Source organism: Phoca vitulina, unplaced genomic scaffold (assembly GCF_004348235.1).
Source record: "Phoca vitulina isolate PV1807 unplaced genomic scaffold, GSC_HSeal_1.0 scaffold3, whole genome shotgun sequence".
NCBI classification, from domain to species: Eukaryota; Metazoa; Chordata; class Mammalia; order Carnivora; family Phocidae; genus Phoca; species Phoca vitulina.
Window position 1 is genome coordinate 70,120,156 of NW_022589706.1, and position 14,365 is coordinate 70,134,520.

General features: G+C 32.1%; 1 protein-coding gene across 4 annotated transcripts in view; it reads left to right on the forward strand.

Moving 5' to 3' along the window:
• The window catches only part of GRID2 (glutamate ionotropic receptor delta type subunit 2), a 1,428,484-nt gene that overhangs the window by 70,203 nt on the left and 1,343,916 nt on the right, over nt 1–14,365 (forward strand). The gene's annotated exons all lie outside the window — the stretch shown is intronic.

The following is a 14,365-nucleotide window of genomic DNA, read 5'->3' on the forward strand; positions in this document are numbered from 1 at the left end:
AAATATTTGCCAATGAAAGAAACCTTGATCATAAATAGCAATATGAAACATTTGTTCATGGGTTCTTTTTATATATCAAATATGAAAATATATTTATGGAGTGATGACCTGGTTTTAAAAATAAGTACTGTGTTCATTATATTGAGCCACTTAACAAATGTATGTAAATGTAACATTTCTATTTTTATATGCTAACTACTATGCCTGTGTATGCTGGGAAGTTCAGACACATTTATGGATTGAGAGATTAATTATTAGGTTCTTATGTTATATAATTAAGACTCCAGAAAACTTTAGTTCATAAATGAGGATACTTAATTCTAATAGTCACTCCCAAAATATGTGTCAATGTCCTTCTGCCAAGAACTACAGTAAACGTACTTTTATTCAAACAAGTCGAGTTTATTGGTACATTGCAGGGACACTACACAGATGGGGAATCATAGGGTGGCTCAGTCAGAAGGTGTTAGAAAGGATATATAATATGATATGGACTTGTACTGATTAATTTGGGAGAAGTTTTAAGCAGTGGTCGTTTTCCTGCATTGGATGCTGCCAGAAAGCAGAGGTAATTCTGTGCTTGGGTTTAATAATTCTTACTAAAGTTGAAGCTGTCATTGGTAAAGATTAAGCAGTTACTGATGATAGCCACAATAGGGGATGTGTGTAGATTTTTGTAGTTTGTATAATGTTCTTATTTTTGTCTGTGCTCAGTATTTCTACAGAGTGATCTTATTTTGTCTTGACCTATTCCAGTCACAGAGTGGCCGTATCGGATGCTGGTGCTCTATGAAAATATTTTTGTTCAGTACACAAGCAGCATGGCCTAGCAGTGAGGGTCAGACCAACTTACAGCAACATCAAGGCCTACCTGATAGTGTCAGGCCCGCTGTCAGGGACTGCTTTCTCTTTTTCACATGTAGTAGCATATACTTCTAACTCTATATTTCATGACAAAATGATTTCATGTGTAATATGATAATTTTCCAACTCTACATCATGCTTCCAAATTTCATTAATGTCTATCCCCATCACTGGATTGTAAACTCCACAAAGGCAGAGATGATGAGATGAAGACACAGCAAGGCTTACCTTGGAGTTGTTCAATGAGCACGTATTTATAAGGGACGCTTAAAAATATAATAGGATGAAGGACAGGAAATAGGCAAAATTCTGAATGTCCATAAACGGAAGGTCAAATATAACTAAGGATGAACTGTGTAGTAAATTCAGAAATGAGGTTACAAATCCGAAGACATGCATACAACGGACACTGTTAGTGTACGATACCTGAGACAGGTTTACATAAAATGAATAGCTACCTTATAAGAGAGTAAACAACTGAGCAAGGAGAAGGATGTTCAGGAGTAAAGCAATCTCTGACCCAAAGAAAGGCAGCCACAACATTGTAGAGTGTGCATATTTAGAGCTTTAAATACGTATACGGAGAATATACTCGAGGACGTCATTTTTCCTTTAACATTCTAACTGAATCAATCTGTGGCACTGTGGAAAGGGTCCACAGAAAGGGTATATCAAGTGTATCTTCAAGTATATATATGTTCAAGTATATCTTGAGCAATATGTATCAGTACTGTGTGAAGGGCTAAAATCCTAACAGTAAATAAGAGATGGGATTGCATGAATGATACTTTTTCATTATCATCCATACCGTTCAAACAATCTTTAATTCTTTTGTCTAAAATCACTGGAAGGACCTAAAATCTAAGAGATGATTAAAATGAGAAAACTATTATTTTATTCACAAGACATTGGGCCAGATGCCACAGCTGGCAGATATATTCTCCAGATGAGCAACTATTGTTTTTGAATGAATAGAATCATATAGTTGTATATGAAGATTATAGAGTCTGCACCAGAGAGTTATCACAAGGAAAAAAAAAAAAACATTGCTAAATCAATGCTGATGCTTTATTAAAAGGCCAGACTACTTTTTGCGTCTCCATTATCTGTGAATTGGTAAAGTTTTCCAAGCAAAGTCATTTATTTGGATCTATGTTCCATATCAGCTTTTTCCTTGAAAGTGGCAGCTTTTCCTATTTATTTTTCTTATGTAGTTTAAAATTTGCATTTGATTCATTTTTCAATAATGTATACTGGTACAGTGTTTATTAAACAGAAATTCAGAGAAGAGTTGTTGTTTCTCTTTTGCTGGAGCCTAAGTTTTATATCATTTGGTTTTATGTCTGAGTTCTGATGCATAAAATTTACAAGAGGAACAAAGAATCATGTTAATAAAATCACAGAATTTCATGGAGGTGACCAAACTTCTGTAGAAGTTTTCAGATGATAAAAAATGTATACTAAAAACTGTCATAGCCCATAAAATTTGTGTGTTGCTGTTATTCATTATACCTTTTCATATTAAGTACCCTTACATGGATTTAGTGCGTAAAGTTTTAAAAATTGTTATATCCTCTACAAAAACAAGGTTCAACTACTCTCTCTGTTCATTTTGTTAAGAGAAAAACAAAGGTGCTGATTAATACCATGCCATGCTTGGGAACTCTCCATTTATTTTTGCCTTAATAATTTGCCATAAATAAGAAAGAGAGAGGGAGAAGGAATGATACTTTTCTTGTACCCTTCTTCATTTACTTTGGAGAGGTGGAGAATATCACCAATTAATAAATGTTCAATGCCCTCTCCTTGTCCTCTCATCTTTCACATTTGGGCTGCACTTTTTTTGCAGTCAAAATATATCAGGAAGTTGCACATTGACCTTAGAAAAATGTCTGATGAATATGCAATTGATTGTATTATGTAAGAAATACAAAATAAATATAGGTACATTATTGCTATAATGATGTGTTTTACTAAGTTGCCGATTGTCATCTGTTAGATACAGATGTATCTAACAGAATTTGTAATGTAAAGTGAGTAATTCTGAATAAGTGATGCGGGGCACATACAGTATGTTTCTCCAAACCCAAAACGTAATTGATTTTTAATCAATTTAATTAAATATAACTAAGTATTATTGGTTGCTAAGAAGGTCAATCTTAAAAGTTCTCATCACAGGAAAAAAAGTTGTAGCTATAAGTGGTGATGGATGTTAACTAAACTCATTGTGGTAATAATTTTGCAATATAGACGTATACCAAATCATTATATTGTACACATAAAATGAATACAGGGTTGTATGTCAGTTGTTACTCAATTAAAAAAGTATTATTAGAATTGTCCTTCATGCAAATGTAGAATTTTGGGGGAAATTGGTGCAAATAGAAAGATATACTGTTGATCCTTAAATAACATGAGGTTTAGGGATGCCTACAGTTGAAAATCCACATATAACTTTGACTCCCCCAAAGCTTAACTGCTAGTAGTTTACTGTTCGCCAGAATCCTTATTGATAACATAAAGTCGATTGACACATGTTTTGTATGCTATATATATTTTAAACTACATTCTTACATAAAGTAAGCAAGAGAAAAGAAAATGTTAAGAAAATTGTAAGGAAGGGCCAGTACATTTACAGTATTGTACTTTATTGAAAGAAACTACACTTGTAAGTGGACCCACACAGTTCAAACTTGTGTTGTGAATTCAGGAGTCACCTGTATTTATAGTTCTTAGATATTTCTTAGATACATAATGAGTAAAACCAGACATATTGCAAGCGTCTGAACTCTGTATTCTGTTACTAATATATTTGTGTAGCAAACAAACAGATTATGGAATTCAGACACTTCCCACTAATATACTAATATTTTGAAACTTCCACTAATAGAAAGGTAGAAACTATATAGTTTGGGGAACAATGCTTAATACTGCAGAGCAGGTTTTTATATTTCTGAATTTTATGAAGGTAAAAGTTTAATTGAAAAAATCCGTTAACCTAAACTGTGTAGCAAGAATAATAGTACATTATAAGAAGATAAAAGGTAGATTCATGGGATACTTACAAGATTTCTCCTTATTCTGAGGAACTTGTAATAACCTTAAATATATGGTTAAGGAGATAGGTTTCATTTATGGACACTTGCCTCTATGTGTTACATGCTGAACTTGGCCTGTTCCTTTTTTCTCTTCTAATGAGGCAGCTTGTTGGTATTTTTTAATCGTAAATTCAACTTACGCATTTGCTCAAAGGATAGCCTGTTAGTGCAAGTCTCTTCGCAGTTGATTTCTATAGAGGGCCCCAGTTCTCACTAAGAAATACTTCTAATAGTTACCAGCCTGCTTCACCTGAGAAAAACACCCACAACAAAATTGCACTGAGGTGGCAGCTCTCTTCTGCATCTGCGGATACACTCACTGTCAGTCAGTGGTCTCCTTGGAGTCTGAGTTCTCTTTGGCATAAGTGCTGTATAAAATAGGCATTTTCAGTTCCTTGGTAGACTTATTTCCTGTTTGGGCCCAGCTTAAAGTTCAGTTCCTTTGCACTTATACATCCTATAGATCATTTAACATTTCAACTTTATAATTCTTCACCCAAGACAATTCAAAGGAATATAAATGTTTTAAAAGGATATTTTGATTCAACTGAATTTCTTTCAAGTGGTCTTATATTTGTATCTTCTCAGTATATTCTGTTGATTGAAGATAACCTTTTGAAATGAATTCTAGTGTTTAATTTTTACTTTTTCTTATTAAAATGCTCACTTTAAAATGTTTTTAAAATGACTTAAATGCTATATTTTATAATTTTAGCTGTGTTGTATTTTTATAACTGAAAACATTAACTTCTATATTCCTCTACTGGAATTGCTATTAGTGACTTGTTTGTAGTGGTACAAAACTAATTAAAAAAACAAAACAAACAAAACCCAGTAGACTCACTCTCATTTAACCAGGCTAACTTCTACTTACCACAATCACTACCACAGAATTTCTCATTTAACTAAATTCATATGTGTTTAAATGTTCAGCACTCAAAACAAAAGATGCCCAGTCTAGTAATCATTACAAAACAGCTTTTTATTAGGAGTATAAATTCCAGGTGGGGCTCGAATTTAAAGAATGCAAGAACTTCTAGCTTTGCTATTTTATGGCCTTAGGCTACATGATTAACCTTCTTAGGTCTGTATTTCTCTCAAGTTTAAAAGAAAATGGTTTTGGTTTATGATCCTAAAAAGCTATATGCATATTAAAATGCTGTAAATTAAATATTTTATTTTATTTATTTATTTATTTATTTATTTATTTTTAAGATTTTATTTATTTATTTGACAGAGAGAGACATAGTGAGAGAGGGAACACAAGCAGGGGGAGTGGGAGAGGGAGAAGCAGGCTTCCCGCCGAGCAGGGAGCCTGATGCGGGGCTCGATCCCAGGACCCTGGGATCATGACCTGAGCCGAAGGCAGACGCTTAACGACTGAGCCACCCAGGCGCCCCTAAATGATATTTTAAAGAGATTAAAGCAAATACCTTTTTAGGAAGCCAAATTAAAATGATGTTCTAAGGATAAGAATTATTTTGTATTATGAATAATCACTTTTTCTACCCGGCCTTTCAACATATGTGGTTAGTAGAATTTTGTAGTACAGTTTTGAGGTCATCGGTCCTTTTATTTAAATACCTGAAGTGCACCAATAATTACTATCTTTTAATATATTAAATCACATAATTTTAGAATTGGAAAAGATTTTAGAAATTATTAAAAAAGATTTTTCTTAGATATTAGAAAAAAAGGAGACCTAGAGAAGTTGAATGACTTGCCAAGGTAACTTGTTGGATAACAAAAACTGAAAATTAAAGATTTTAAGTGATCACCTCGGTCCTGTAGATCAAATTAAATGTTAAATGTTGTCAAAAGATTAGACATTAAATTATTCAACATTGACTCAAACTAATCTTAGATACTCGTTTTAATATTTGTGCATTGGTTAGGTGGTTGTAATTTAAAGGACTGACTTCACATGTTTGTGTACATATGAAAAAAATGTTGCTTTGATGATGATATCACATTTGAGGAATTTTCTCTGTGATTGTTTATCACTGGGTATCTCCTTGACCTAAGAAATCCTCATTTAGCTTCTTCTTTTCACACTATGTGGAATGTTCAAATTATTTCAAAATAGCCAACTATTTATATTTACTGTATTCATTAACTCAAAAATATGCATGGACTCTGTCTTTACAATAAAATAAACTATTCCTGTTCTACATATACACACGTACACACACAGTTCACCTATGTAATTTGGCATATGCAAGGAATCAGAATTTTTTATTCTTTTCAGATTTGAGAAAAATTAAACTTTTCAAAGTTGTAAAAATGCTTAATTTTTATCAAGTTGGACAATTATCAAACCATTTTAATTTATCATAAAGATGTTGGGGAAAGAGTAACTTGCACCTAACTGACATCATAAACATGTGTCAAAACATTTTATTTGCTTTGTGATAATGCCAATTTTTTACCTCATGTCTAGTAATCTTAGTTATAAAATATATTCTTATGTCCACAAACCAAGTATGTTTTTATGTATTTTGTCTTCATTTATCTAAAATTAAAAAAAATTAATGTCTTTTTTATGTCTTCATTTACTTATAATTTAAGAATTAATTGTGAATATTTTCCTAAGGGAAAATACTCTGGAAGCTATTTATATTTAGGCTAAAATTATATTCTGCTTTTTAAAGTTTGCCACCACTTTTTTAAAAAAAAGTTTTGTCACCAGAAAAATAAGACATGCAAAATACCAACTACATTTAATTTTTGAATAAAATAGTTAAGCATGTATTTATATGATTATTAATGTAATTATTGATGTCATTATCATACACTAAAACATTAATTTTTTTATTTGATAGTTTTCCTTATGTTCACAATTATTTTCATCACTCTTGGGTTTCAGTCAAGTGTTTAAGGAATCCAACATAACACTAATAGCTGTTTAGATGCTTTTGTTACATGAGTTGGAATTTGTTAAAATTTTCTGGAAAATATGTGGAGATGAGGAGAAACAGTATAATTCCCTAATAGACTCTAATCATAATAAAAAAAAAGCTTATGTATTGTGAACTTCTATTCATAGATGTTAAATATTGCTACTTACTAAAAAGGTAATTTAAAAAATTAAGCATCTCCTGTATACGAATTAAATTTCAATGATTAAATCTTATAATTAATGGAGAGATATGGTGGGGTTGGGCAGTACATTCTATAACCTATTATTTTACAAGAAGAAAAACTATGATCATGTGTAATATGGTCACTATTGGCTCTGACAGCAGTGGAAGACTAAGGAGGACCGAGCAGAGATAGACTGGAGTTACTCAAGTGTTGTGAATTCATGAGGCCTTTCATGATGCTATTTTCTATCTGTGCACTGTTAAAAACTGATCATCCCCGCAGGAAAAGGTTGAAAATATCCCTAGAGCTCCCCCCGCCCTGCCGCCAAGAGCTTATTTTAATAGCCTTACAGGCATTTAATAAAATTTTATTTATGCAGTGTCTTTAATTATATTCAGATCTTAAATTGTCTTTTAAGCCATCCCTAAGGTATAGTTGCCGAGGTGCCAGGCTGCACAAACAATAATCCTGTACTTATTGCTTTGGAAAAGAAAATATAGTTTGTGTTAAGCAAACTTGTGAAACAGATTGAAAATGATCTAATTATATGAAAAACTGTTAGTCTACAATATATTCAAAAGTGTTGATCTTTAATGTGATGATATAATCTGCCCTTGATTGGTTAGTATCAGTAAAGCAGGGCTACGACCACTGATACTTGGAATGCATTTTTACTTTTTTTTGGTATCATTTAGCCCTTTGTTATATACATAGAAGGTACCTGTAAGTACGTGTTGACTTTTTTTTTTTTTAATGTAATGACATTACACAGTTTAGGAGAAAGATAATATCTATTCCAAACATTTCTATTCTAAATGAAAAAAATTCCTTGGTTCTTTTAGCATATTTATTTCTTGAAGAAATTGTTTACTAACTCTGCAAAAGGACAACTTGTTTAGCCTTTTTGAGCCTCATTTTCTTATCTGAATCTGTGCAAGTTGTATCATAGGGCTTTAGAGAAGGTTAAATAATATCAGGTATTCACAAGAAAACTTTCTCCCCCATCCCCACCTCTGAATATTTGATTTGGCTCCATATTCCCATTTTCCACCTATTTTAAGAATATTTTGTTGACTTAACATGTGTATTTGTCAGTAGCCTTAAGTATTCTGGGAAAAATATACTTGTATATTAATACAAATTAGTTCTTGGTGTAAAGTGTTTTGTTTTAATTTAGTTTTTTTATAATGTAAAATATATAAAGTAATTCAAAATATGGAGTCATGTGGTATAGTTATTTCTGGCTCATAACAATTCAGTCTTCAGGGTAGTATTTTCTTTACCTAAAAATCAGCTTTTTCAGTTAGCATTTTGACTAATTCAATTATATAACTAAAATGGTAGATATAACATTACACATCATCCACAAACCCATAATAATCACTAAATGATGTGTTTTGCAAAACATCAAAAATAAGAATTCTTAGATACTAATTACTTCGTAATTGGAAAGCCTTTTTTCCCCTCTACTATTAACCTATTAATTTTTCTAGAGATTTATATAGCATAAGACTCTTGAGATTTACTAGGTTTCAGGCACTATGCTAAGGGCCTTATATGTATATGTATATATATATAATCTTCACAATAACCTGAGATTGGTAACTATTATTATCCCGACATACAGGTGAGAAAACTGAGGCACAAATAAGTTAATAGATTCACCTAAGCTTACACAGTGACTGAGTGTCTGAGCTAAGATATGAACCCAGCTGTCGGATTTCAGAATCTATGCTTTTAACCTATATTCTACATTATCTCTATTACTTCTAGTATGTTCTTTACATGTGGAGACAAGTGGGCTACCCCATGCATTGAATGGTTTTTCTAGTAGCTGTGCAGTGTTATCACTGAATAATGACAAATTTTTTTCTTGATCACTGGAAGATAGATTGACACCTGACTAATATTGCTATGTGAAATCTAGGGTCATATAAAAAAGGTGGGGATTTTTTTTCTCTTCTGCAATGCCAGTAATCCAGAAGCATGGCACCTCATCATGCTAATGTCACTGATTCACTTCTGTATCCACTTCAATGAATTCATTTGGATAACACACATTTTCACCACAATGCTGAAGGTTCTTTATTATAATGCATTCTTTTTTTTTTTTTTAAAGATTTTATTTATTTATTTGACAGAAAGAGAGCACAAGTAGGCAGAGAGGCAGGCAGAGGGAGAGGGAGAAGCAGGCTCCCCACCGAGCAGGGAGCCCAATGCAGGGCTCGATCCCAGCACCCCGGGACCATGACCTGAGCCGAAGGCAGCCACTTAAACAACTGAGCCACCCAGGTGCCCCTATAATGCATTCTTTAAAGTGAATTGACCACCACCATAGGGAAGTACTGTGGAGCTTAATTTCAACGTGTGAAAAATTTGACTTGGAATATCGGTGAATTGATTCTGAAATCTGAATTGAACTCTGGCTCATTTGTCACCTAGTGTAAAGATTTATTTGCTCTTATGCATGTGTTCTAAAATCTAGCCTGTGGTTTTAATTTTGGCGGTGACTGTTTAGCATCCCACTTAATTTTCTAAGACAACCATTGGAAATGATAAAGACAATGAAGATCAGGGTGTCTACAGACTGGAAATTTATTACTGTTTTTTCAGGTATTTTATGATTTTTTTCCCTCCTAAGTTGAAATAAAAAAAATTTTTTAAATGGGTTTTTGGGTCTATGTAATTACTGTATGTCAGTGAGAATTCCATTAGTATTAAAAATGTAGTAGGTAGGTGTCTCCACATTTAGGGTTTGAATATATTTATAGCTATGCTATGATTGAAATGATTTCAGGGATGTAGAAGTTTTGTGTATTTTTTTAATTCTGTTAAGTGACTATAGTGAGTGTATGACATTACGTGTTCTCCTGAGGTCGAAGAAAAAAATATTTTAAAAGAGGAGCTAAAAAAATGTAGAGATGGCTATATCCATGGCAACAGCATAACGCCCATACAAAAGGGAGTGAGTGTGGTGGCTGGATAGCTGCGTGGCCACAGCAGAGTCCAGCAGGGGAGAGGAAGGAAAGTTTTGAAGCAGGACTATCATGGGCTTTTTAAATGTGTTAGTTGTAGCCATTAATAAACCTGATCACTGTCTTTTTAGCCTTTTTCAGTCTCTTACACATCATATTTGTGATTTCAATTAAAAAGAATCGTTGGAAAATTTAGATATATGGTATAAAGTCAGTTATATGCACTTAAAGTTTATGTCAACATGGATATATGCTATGGGAAATTAAAAGCAATTATTGAGGAAGAAAATTCTGTATGATTCATCAATGACATATATTTGGGAAGAATTGAAATATGTGTCTAAAAAATAACTTTAAAATTTAAAAAGACATGACCCTTATTTTATAATTGTTTTTATTTTTCCAATATGAGTGTGCAAGTATGCATATATATATCCATATGTATATAATATTTTTCATATACATATGTAAAAGCACTGCTACATTCTTCTAGAAAGTCAGTTCCTTCATTTTGTCATATATCTTGGTTACTGTAGGAGATAAATGTGAACATTGTTAGATAGCACTAGAGCAAATCCTTTCTAATAAATTGAAATTTTTTGAAAATGGTTTATATTGAAATTCTGAGTTTTTTAGTGTTAATACTTTTTTTCTTTTACAAATCTAATATAAATTATTAAGCATTATATCAAAGCTCCAAAGAAAAAAGAATTTGTTAAAATATACCTGTGAGCCCAATTCTACCTTACTCCCAAGATAAGAATCATCCCAGTTAAGCATTTTTCTTCTACTTTTTCCTGGAGGGCTTTGGGATTTATCCAAAGATAAATATATGAAAGCCCCTTAAAATGATTAAAAGATAAAGTGATTAATTCTCCCACTATTTTGAATAGTAAGATGTTTTCTGACCCTTTTAGTTGTACTGATCTGAGATGTAGTGTTTACTTTGTGTGTTCTGTTACTTTTTCTTCCTGTTCTTTATCACCTTCCCCTCTCCATCTTCCCCTCCCCTGTACCACCTTCTGATGATGCTTGATTTATTACCTGAGTTATTTGAAGCCTCACTATAAAATGGATTTATAAAATTCAACCGACACCTAAGAGTTTGTTTCCAAATAATGTATCACCTTAAAATCAGGAATATTTTCCCCCTAATTATACTTTAACCCTACATACACATTGTTCCCTGTAGCTGTTAAAATGTAACCAAATGTATTTTCCATTCTTTTCTCCCAAATGTAATATATTATTCTGTCTTAATGATATCTTAGTATATGGTCTCTAAGTTCTTTACCTGATGAACTCTTTCTTTAATCAAAGTATTATCCCAAACATTAAAAAAAAGGGATGAAGAAAGATACTGTAGTTGGAATGAGGGTGTTTGTGTGAAGTATCTCTAGAGTCTCAACTAGATTATAACTCTGTTAGAACTTTTGTGAATTTTTGTCATTTTTATACCTTTAGTGCACAGAAAAGCACCTCAGACAAAGCAGGCTCATTATTTCCTCAGGTGTAGGGGTCTTTGAGGGATTTATATGGAGTAAAACTTTCAAAACATGGTTCTACATTCTGTTAGCCAGTGATCCTAAATTTCTATCCTATTTATTAGCTAGTGTTACACATATTAACATTGGGAGGAGTTATTTGGAGGCATACAAATAATTGGGAGCCATACAAATATTTGGACTGGTGTATTAGTAAAACTCCAGATAGAGTCAAGAAGATGTTTCCAGCTAGTAAGTGTCTAGATATTTTTCATTTGTTAACTAGTGAAAAACTCTTTAGATTTCAATGATATTGACTGTAGAGATCCATGATGCATTTTAGGCATTCTAGGAATGGCCTTGGAAACAATCCAAAGGGTAGTGTTTGTGGAGCTGGGGCTGTGAAAGAAGCCTGGGTCATCATCATGCACCATGGGCTTCTCACTTTAATGATGTTTCCTTACATCTTGGGAAATGTTAGGTGACTCATATATAATTTGTCCTCTAAAATACGAAAATGTATCTGTTAAAAAAAAAGGCCAGCTCAAGTGTCATATTTTAGAACATCTAGTGTTATAAACATTCTAAAACATTTATAATAAATATATTTAGGCTCCTTGATATCACATATCTCTTTGGATATAATTAAAATTTTTGATGAGGAAATAAAATATGAGTAAATAGATATTCGGGTAGTTTCTATACATTGTTAGTATTTGTTTGCTATTTGGTGAATATTTAAAATATTAAAATGCTTAGTTTTTACATTAGATATTTTATTTGTGGCAACAATGAGTTGGAGTTACAAAGAATAGAGACATTCTTACACAATCTGAGATAAGGAAATAAAATCACTTTTTCTCTAAAGTTATCTTTTGTTTATTTTTTGCTTTGTTGATATTATAATAAAAACTGAAGTCAAGATGTGCAGTCCTTAGATGGGATTTGTAAACTATAGCTCTTTGCTGCAGTTTTTTCATCTGTGTTTTAAAAAAATAATTAGTAGTAGTTGTAAAATTTTAGGCATTTGGCAGTATTTAGAGTTCCTAAATGATTAGGTTTCTCTAAATTTGTTTTAAAAACAAATTAAAATACACACGTTTGTGTAAATATAGTCCTACTTTTTGCATATCCTTTGTTTTCAATTGTGTCAGACTTTACTTTGAGTTGTTAGGGAGGAAAATTTTTCCTCTACCTTTCTCTACCTTTTGGCTCATCTAAGAATTAAATTGATATGAGACACATTAACAGGAGGAAAAACGAAGTTTAATAACATGTTCTCTGAAGCCACACAATAAAATTGAGACCCCTCTGCAAGTTACCAAGATAATGCAGCTTTTATACATTTTAAACAAAGAAACATAAATCTGTGAGGAATTGGCAAGACAAAGACAACTTATGTTTGGAAGCTTCAAATAGTAAGAATTCTAAAGAGGATTTGGGCTAGGGTAGTAAATTAGTGAAAGTAACCAGATTTGTTTATATAGACTTCTTGGCTCTGAATTCCCTATCTCTGGTAATAATTATGTCTCTTTACCTCCTGGTACAGGGAGGGTACCTTTCACATGGGAGATTTATTTTCTGCTTTCTGGACAAAGGATGGTCAGAGTGTTCTTCCTGCACTGACCATTCCTTAAGTAGCTTTAATTCAAAATAATAAATATGTAATTGTGGCATATTTTGAGGTGGCATGCCCTGGGCCCTCAAGAGTTAAAGAAAGAAAATAAAACACTCAATTTGTTTTGTGTTATATACAAACAGCTAATTTATCCTTGAAATAAATCCTCCAATACTTCAGTAGATAAAATATGCCCTTTGTGAAATGTCACGCCCCCAACGACACACAATGAAGAGTATGTTTTGTGATCTGACAATTAAAATTCATTTTTATGTGGTAGTAATTTTTTATGATATTCTGTTCAATGATACCCTCCAGGTAAGACTCTGCAGTGAGATCAAATTGTTTTTCAAAATGGTAATGTCTATATATTTTTGCTGTTTTTGTTGTTGTTGTTTTAACTGTTTCAACCTAACTAGGAAGCACATATATCATTTTGTTACTTTATCATTATTCCCTTATGATCTACAGGCTAGATTTTATTGGGGATACTTACTCTATATTCATACTCAGTTTATTGATACTAAGGGCATTGCTAATGTGATCATCAAAGTGATATGTTCCATGTATTCTATAATATGTTCCTTAAGGGAAAACTAGAACTGTAGTATTAATTTTAAAGTCCAAATGTATGGACAATTAAAAATTAAACTGTAAACACTATCCATTTCAGTAGTGGCAAAATAATGACAAAGATATGTTATTGAAATAAATAGGACTTAATTTTAGAAGGTAGCTATATACGTTAGCATTGCTGGCAGCAAAAACAAAATCTTTGAGAAGGAAAATCAGGTAGTAGCGTAAAGAAAATATTATAGAGCCAAAGATATGTATTCTTAAATTAAGCCTCTATTAGATATTAAGACTTTTTTGTAGCACTAATTGATAATGAAATCTGTCTTGCTTCACTATGCTGAATAAAGTTGCTGAATAAAGTATGTATTAAAAGTTGCTCATAAGAAAATATGTATTAAAACAAACTGTTATTTAAATAAATATACTGTTTATTGAATAATTTTGAATTTATACAAAATATTATGACTAACCTTCTAAGTATCAGGGAAGAAAAAACAGACAATGCTATGGAGGGCTAGAAAATTTAATTGAGATATTTAGATATTTGTTTCATATTTACAAATTTGATGTAAAAATTATTCACACTATATGTCAGTTATTAATTTGGTACTGATGATAAGGTAAAATGGAAGATACCTATCTGTGTTTCCTTTATCTCTCAATGCA